Raw genomic sequence first — 8,891 nt, 5'->3', positions numbered from 1 at the left:
CTGTTTTAAAGCATCCCTGACATGCTAGCTACATGTGCTGGCACACAGGTATTTGTTGGACTCAGTATTTCACCATTTGGGGAAACCAAGTTGACTAGCGAAATGGGATTCTTGAAGGTCAGCCCTGTGGTTCATGGGTGGATGTGGTAGGAGAAGAATTGGTTGATCACATAAGGCCAAACTGTCTGAACCCAATAACCCAAAGGTATGTTGAGGGCTGGGGGCATCTTGAATTGGGCATCTGTCTGTCCACATTTCTTGGGCCCCCTACAGTCAGGAGTGGCCTCTGCTCCCTTCATCTGCCTTCCCCATCATCCCATGGGATCAGGAGTAGCCTTTACTGCTAGAAGAGCTAAAATATCAGGGAGAGCTGTTGGCAAAAGCAACATGAAGGAGGGTGATATCACCCGGGCAAAATTGGAGCTGAGTCTTTTTTGAGAAACAAGTAGAGAGGACCTTGCTGCAGGCGTCTAGCCCCATGGCTGGCCCACGCTGATGGGGAAGGGGTTTTAACCTGATTTTCGAGAGTAAGTGCTCACAACATTTTTAGCTGCAGCTTGTGTGTGATCCTTCCTCCACCCCCTCATCCCACTCTGGCCTGCTGCTGCCTTAGCTTACCCAATGGTTCCACCTTCTGGTCCCTCAAAGCTACTCAGGCCACCCAAAAGCCAGTCCCATGTTCTTCGGGCCACACTGAACTGACCTGTTGCAGTTCAAACACCTCCTTTACACTTAGAGCTGATTTATAGCTGGGCTTGATCCTATTTGCTTTCCCAAATCTGGCCTTCCTACTGTCCAAATGGCTGCCCAGACTTTTTACTGGAATTTACAAAAGGTATCTCTGGCAAGCATGTCAGGTCGATAGGGAAGTTAGAGACCCAGAGCTACCAGACTTCAGTCTTGTCCCCAGCACCCTCCAGGGCTGTGATTTATTAAGGATATTCATGGGTGGAGGGCTCAGAGGCGTGGGGATGGGGCTTGTCTGTTTTGGTTGAGCCCTCTCGACAAAGCATAGAGGATCAGGTCTCAAAGACGAGTTCAAAGAGAGGAACAGACATCTGGAAAGAAAGGAAATGGGAAATTGGGATAGTAAAGAGCAATCAGCATTTCAGATAATCAAGGTTTAGGACTTTTGACAACTGAGGTTTGTCTTTGTATCTCTCTTTCCCCCTAATACATCCATAAGCATTTGGAGGTAAATGTAGAAACATGTGCATAACACACACACACAAGCATCCTTAGTTCAGTTTAATTGGTTGTAGTGTACATATCTTTTTTGTTTCCCCTTTTTGCTAATGATAGGTATTTGGTGGTGACACTTCCTTCTGAAAGGACCATTATTAAAAAGGGAAGACATGAAAAGAAGTGTGTGAGACTGTGTGTGTGTGGATGTGTGTGTCCAACATATGTAACTGCTTTCTTTTCTTTGCGGGTCTCCTCTCCCTGGGGTGGGTTATACTTTCCCTCCTTTGCTGAGACAATTTGCACTCTCCCACTTCATTAGCTGCAACCCCCTCCTGCCCTGGGACAAAAAATAGGGCCAAACTGTTCAAAAGAACACATGGAGACCCCATTAATGCTAGTCCTAATTGTGCCAATTCAAATCCTTCAATAATTTTAATTAAAACCTGTCTTGTGTGGGGCGCTGAATGGCAACACAGCTGTCATTCCAAACAATCACATAACAGAGCTAAGAAAAAAAAAGCGCCTCTACATGCAATTTTTGGTGGTGGTTGTTATGGAAAGGGCCAATGGAAGAGGATTAAGACAGGGGTGCATCAGAGTGGGGAGCCTTGACAAAGTCTTCTATGTCAAGTCACAGTTTGAAATCTGAAGACCTTTAGCTTTTTCCCTCTAGCCTCCCCCTCTTTTCCCTCCCCCTAGGCAGGAACACCTGCAAGCAGCCTGGAAAGGGCCATGGCCACCAGACACATGGATACCACAAGTTGACTGAAACATCTAAAAGAAAAGGGAGGGGAGGGGCAACCAACAAAACCACACACCAAAAACAGAGAGAGTTTTTCTCTGCTTCCAACCTTGTCTTTTAGGCTCCAGCTGCACTTTGCTGGGCACCATAAATAACTCTGCAATTACATTAATTGGTTGCATATTTGTTGACACTGGAGGAGAAGCCCTTGAGGTTGGGGGAGGTGGATTTCAGCTGCAATTTAACACTCTTCCCCTCTGCCATTCCTCCATGTCTGATTTCCAGCCACTCTATTTCATTTTTCTGGATGGGGGAAAGTGGCTAAAATGGCTGACAGGCCTATTTCTAAATAAGCTTCTACAGTCCCTAACCAGAACTTGACTAGCGTCTGATCTGTTATCTATCCCTGGACCAGCTGATCCACTGGGTTTAGAGATTATATCCCACTATGGAAAAACTTGAGAGACTGGTTCTTGGTAATGGAGTTTAATTCCATGGAGGCAGTGGGTATGGTGGGCTTATTGTCAGGCATATTGTTTGGATCAAATGAGAACTGGTTAGACCTTGGCCTGAATCCCCCAAACCCATCTTGCATTCTTCCAATGACTTGGCTCATTCTATGGAGTCTCTGAAATGCCATTCCTTGGGAAGTAACAGGATCTTCATTATCTTGTTCATTCTGACTTGGTCAATGGGCAAGAACTGGAGGGTTCAGCCTGAAAGCCAACTGTCAGCCAGAAAGACCCCACGCAGCAGGTGAAGGGTGAGTGGGGGTGGGGAGCAAAGACTGAGCCTGAGCTGGCAGCTCAGAATTGGCTGAGGATCAGAGACTTAGGACTCTTGGGCTAGGACTGCGTACCCTCCCAGTGCCCTGTGTGACGCTGACACAGATGGGGCTTCCTGCTAATGCCTGCTGGATGGATGGATAAATGGATGGATAGATGGATGGATGAGGACCTGAAGTCCCAGTTTGCAGGTGCTCTGGGATCTTAAGAAGGAAGGAGTTCTGTCAGTCTTAGGTTGAAGAGCTCACTTGTACATGGTATAGTGGTAAGAATATAGTGGTAAGAATATAGCATTAATATACCTACTTTTTAGAGACATGAGGGTAAACAAGCTCATGTAAGCAAATACAACAAAAGTTACTTCCTTTCGTTTCTCTGTGAAACCAGTGAGGAGAATAACTTTCAGCGAAGCCTCTGGTTTCCTTACTGAAAATTAGCAAAGAAGGAAGCAGGCTTGTGAACTTGACAGCTTGGGCAAAACGGGCCTCCTTTCTTTTCCTCCAGCGTGCCAGGCATGCTCCGAGGTTAGTTCTTCTATACTCTCGTTCCCTCTTCCTGGAACACTCCTCTACCAGATATCTGCATGGCTCAGTCCCTCACTTCCTTCTGGCTTCTGTTCAAATATCACCTTATCGGAGTGGTCTTCCTTGACTGCCCTATCCACAGTAGCAGCCTTCCCTCCCATCGCTCTCCATCTTCCTTCCCTGCCTTGTGGTGTTTATCACTTATCACCTACTGGCATATAATGTATTAGTTGAATTGTTTGTGGTACATCTTACCTTCTTATATTGAGTTTTATGAGAATAGGGACTTGTTTTGTTCTTCGCTGTATCCACAACATCTAGAACACTGCCTGGCACATAGTTGATACTCAGTATTTGTTGAAAGAATGGATGAAAGGGTGTGATGCTCTTTGATCCCCAAACAGGAAGAGACTGCCTAGCTAAGAATACTTGTTGGATCAAGTTACTTTCTGATAAGTGCTTCCTTAGCACATTGCCCTTATTGTCTTGGTGTCCAGATTGGGGTCTTCAGGGTGGTGGTTAAGATCATGTTCTTTGGAACCAGACAGATCTAGAGTCACATCTTGGCTCTACCACTCAACAGCAGTGTGAACTGGAGCAAATTACTGAGCACCTCTGAGCCTCAGTTTCCTCATATGAGGATGGTAATAGTTGCTACCTCATAGGAATGTTGTGAAAATTCAAATGGTGTTTGAAAAGTGTTCACGAAAATTCTTGGCACAAGGTTTGTATGCAACAAATGCTGGATGCCATTGTCATCTTCATTATCTTTATGTCAAGACCACCCCAAGCAAGAGTGAAGCTGGTGGAGGGCCTGCTGATACCAAAGAATGGAGTGATAAAAGGTTAAAAGGCTTTGATTTCCAAATACCGTCTCCTCAACTAATCATGTTCAAGGAGGGGTAAGCTAAACCCTTTCACTGCTTCTATTTCTCTGCTCTGTTATTTTTGAGACTTGCACTTAGCTGCTAATCATCTAGCCATGCAGATACAGAAAGACCACAAATTCCTTGCTGAGTTTACCCTCTCAAGGTTGGACAGCTGGTGCACAAGGTCTCCAAATGGTATTTGGGTCTGATTCCTCTTCAAACCAGAGAAGGCTTCTGTCCAAGGCCAGAATCAAAATGCCATTCCTTTAAAGAGGCCAAACAGATGAGTCAGGAGCAGACAAATCTGAGTCTTATTTTTCAGTTTCCTTCAGATGTCGTGAGCCAGACACACCCTCATTCCCTTATCAACCTCCAAGAACTGGTTTTAAGTGTGGGCAAAAGAAACTGCCTGTCCCAGGGGCTCTCAACTTGCCAGTCCATATTTGGATCCATGACTTTTCTGGGACATGTCAGTCTATTCCTATTGCAGTTATTTATCTACCCATGCTCCCTGTGTTCAACTACATTGTATGAATATATGTATTTGTTCATGTGCATATATGGAAACAAATGATACACACACAAACCCTAGTCTTCTGGAGAATTGGAAACAGTGTGGGCTTTGGATTTACCTAGACCTCGAGTCTCAATTCCGGCTTTGCCCCTTAGTAAGCTTTGTGACCCAGGTCAAGTCACTTGCTCTCCCTAGAAGCCTAACTGGTTAAAAGGTCCTAAATGGAAAGTCCAGTGTGAGCACACTTATGCACATCAAAAGGGGCTTCTCTCTCTTTTTTTAAAATTCAATTTATTGAGATATATTCACATACCATGCAGTCATACAAAGCGTACAATCAGGTGTTCACAGTACCATTATATAGTTGTGCGTTCATCACCAAAATTAATTTTTGAACATTTTTATTACCAACACAAAAGTAATAAGAATAAAAATTAAAGTGAAAAAGAACAATTAAAGTAAAAAAGAACACTGGGTGCCTATTGTTTTTTTGCCCCCATTTTTCTGCTCATCCATCCATACACTGGACAAAGAGGAGTGTGATCCACATGGCTTTCCCAATCACATTGTCACCCCTCATAAGCTACATTGTTATACAATCATCTTCAAGATTCAAGTGTTCTGGGTTGTAGTTTGATAGTTTCAGGTATTTACTTCTAGCAGTTCCAATTCATTACAACCTAAAAAGGGTTATCTATATTGTGCTTAAGAGTGCCCACTAGAGTGACCTCTCAGCTCCTTTTGGAATCTCTCAGCCACTGAAACTTATTTCATTTCACTTCACATCCCTCTTTTGGTCAAGAAGTTGTTCTCCATCCCATGAAGCCAGGTCTAGATTCCTCCCCAGGAGTCATATTCCACGTTGCCAGGAAGATTTACACCCCTGGGTGTCAGATCCCACGTAGGGGAGAGGGCAGTGCTTTCTCCTGCCAAGTTGGCTTAGCTAGAGAGAGAGGGCCACATTTGAGCAACAAAGAGGCCTCCGGGAGGAGGCTTTTAGGCACAATTATAAGCAGGCCTAGCCTCTCCTTTGCAATAACAGGCTTCCCAAGGGCAAGTCCGGTGATAGAGGGCTCAGCTCATCAAACCACCAGTCCCCTATGTCTGTGAGCACATCAGCAACCATCGAGGAGGGAAGCCCAACACCCCTGCAATCTTCCCCAGGGAGCTTCTCTTTTTATTTCTCTGGCAGAAGGAGTGGGGCTGGCCAAGCAAAAGCTGGGTTCCTGGATAGGAGAGAGAGGAGAGGGGAAGGGGACACTTGCTTTGGAGAGGAAATAAACTGTTAGGTATGGGAAAGGGTTTGGAAGGGGGTGATGAGACAGCAGTGGAGAATCATCTCCCAGAGCAAGATCCCCACACTTTCTGGCCCATTCTGTGAGGCCAGAGTCTGGGGTCCAGCTGTATCCAAGAGCACTAAGTGCTGCTCACCCCAGACAACACAGCTCTTCACAGTGCAAGGCTTTACGCTCACTTCACAAGTAGGGAGCACTAGCCAGTGGCAGGAAGAACAAAGAACCGAGGAAGATTCCATCTACGGAGGTATTGGAGAGTCAAAGAACCTTATTGGTAAAGGCGGCTGCAGAGCGGTGGTCAGCAAAGGGATAGTGGGAAGAGAACAGTAGAACTTCTATTTCTATTTGTATTCTATTTTAGACAAGAAACAAAAGTGCTTATTAATGTTTAATCACAGAGCAGCACTCATTCCCCACTCAGTCTATATACATCAGTGGTGCGTGCCATGCCTCATGTGTGAGCGGAAGTTTCCGGATCAGGAGGGTGTCTCATCCTTTCCTGTGCTTTCAGTGTCTTGTGATGAATTACAGTATATTCCTGCCTGTTAAGTGGATTTGCAGATATATTATTTAGGTTTAGCTAATGCCTACTCTCACAAAACAGATCCATGGCCTAAACAGATTCCTGAGAAAACTGAGTTTTAAACATAATGTTAAAACTGCAAGCAGAAAAACCAACCAAGAAAATGACAGAGATGACGCTTCTCTAAGTTTCTCTCATGAGCTTTCCTTTCCAGCCACAATGATCTGGCAAGACATCAGTGATGAGAACAAAATGAAATTATCTGCGAGTCTACTTGAAATATGGATTTACAGCAACTATCATTAATGATGAGTCTTGCCCTAAGTGTATACTGTGTCTTGAAATATTAGTCATAGATTGAAGCCATCGTGGTTAGTAAAACATAAAATTACCATTTATTTTATGTTTACCTTATCCTTTAAAATTTTCTTATTTGGTGTACATAATGTATCAGTATGTATAGTACATTTTAAATGATTATGCATATAAGAGTGAATGCTCAGAAGTGTTTACTGATAGAGCCATGCAATTAAAAAAAGATTGGAGCTCACTAATCAGGAGTGTCCCTCTAATTGTATAGAAGTAATTGAGGGCACAGAAAGAAGTAAGTCCATGTGTCCAAGGCCTCACTCTGGGTTGGGCCTGGAGCCCATAGCAGGTACAGGACTCAGGTCTCTTGCCTGCCTGTTCAGAGCTTTCAGCTGCACAGGATTGTGTTGTTAAGGCTTGAGCATCTCCCAGCCCCGAAGCATTTACTGGGGATCATGGCAACAACTTAGAGTGTTTTTTCCCTTCTGTATTTTGTATTTTAACTATATCTGTAAAAAACGGGGTGGCAGCACTAAGGCCCAGATTATGGCTGGGAAATGTTAGGCACCACAAGAATGAGGGTCTTTCAGGGCAACCCTTGCATAGTAATAACCAGTATGCTAATTATATTTAATTCATTATCTATTAAAGAATTTCAGTGCTGGTATCTGTAACTCCCTGAGCAGGTAGTGTATATTCTAAAACCCAATAAAATTAAATTTCTTTAGAAATATTCAATTCATCAGGTTTTTAAGAAGTCAGACTACTTTTCCCTCAATTTTGGTGATAGAGAAAATTTTGCTGGGGTCCAGAAAGTGCCGGGAGTAGAGAGGAGGAGGTGGCTGGGAGTAAGCTGGAAGGAAGCTAAGAAAGAGAGGTGTGGATGGGAGAATAGCAAGAAGAAAGAAAGAAGAGGAGAGGTAACCTGAGCAAGTCAAGGAAGAGAGAGCTAAGTACAGAAAAAGAGCCAGAGGGCAAGTGTGGAAGTGGCGGGGAGGAGGCTGTGGGCTCACTGCACTCCCTGCTTCTATTAATCCAATTAAAGTGTTGAAAATCAGATCACATGGGAAGCTTTTGACATGAATTTTTCATTACAGCATTCGGGGGACAGGGGACAAGAGGTCGGTGGGGGGAGGAAAGGAGTGGGGAAAGCACCAAACTGTCCTAATGTTGGGCATGGAGAGGCCTCCCGTCTTCTCCGTGTTACCCTGGGGGCTTAAGTCTACTCTCTGGGGCCCCCAGAAACTCTGACCTCCTCCCGGAAGCATCTTCTGCCCTATTTTAATTTTCCTCACCCCCTGAAAATCCTGGTCTGTTTGATAGGGTGCTTGGCAGGTGGGGTTGGAAAGAGGGTTTCCTTGAAGGCCCCCTCCTGCGGCCTCAGGAAGGACCCCCCGCCACCCCCACTCTGCCCCTCAGTGTTGCTGATGAGGACATGGCTTCTAAAGTCTGAGGAGAAAGGAAGGAGCTACCGAAGACCATTACTGTATATTTAGCTCCCGTTTACTTCAAAATTTGGTGTGAGAGAAATAGCTAAGGAACCCCAAGCACTCAAAAATATCCCCTCTGATCCTGAGGGAAGTGATGCCAGGGAAAGAGAAAAGGTTTGCCCAAGTGGGAGGGGCAGCTTCTCTCCTCCATGCTCCCTTCCTTCATCAGTGCAACTTCCAGCCCATTCTCATCCCACTGAAAACCACAGACGGTGCCCCCAACTCACTGCCTGGCACTGTGCCAGCTTCTGGGTCTCCAACGCTAGCATCACAGCAAAGCCCAGACAACCTGGTGTGGGAGAGGCAGACAATAACAAGTCAGCCAACATGCAAGCTCATGTCAGATTGTGCTATGTGGTATGAAGGAAATAAACCCAATCACACTTTTACCTGAGCTTTCAGTCTGGGTTCCTATCCTCCTTGATGCTATGGCAGGCATTAAAAAAAATAATAGTAAAGATTTTCTTTCCCCAGATGGTCAAACTGAGGCTCGGCAAAATCATCCAAGGTTGCCCAGTTAGCTAGCAGAGCTGGGATTAAAGACCAAACCATGCGTCCTTTCTGTTTTTTCCCCGTTGGAGGCCACCCAAGTTAAGTCTGCTGTGTGCTAAATGTTTGATTAAATTTCCTTTTTCTTTTTAAAGTCATGGGGGAA

The sequence above is a fragment of the Choloepus didactylus genome, chromosome 4, assembly GCF_015220235.1.
Source record: "Choloepus didactylus isolate mChoDid1 chromosome 4, mChoDid1.pri, whole genome shotgun sequence".
Classification (NCBI taxonomy): Eukaryota; Metazoa; Chordata; class Mammalia; order Pilosa; family Megalonychidae; genus Choloepus; species Choloepus didactylus.
This window is presented reverse-complemented; position numbering follows the sequence as displayed.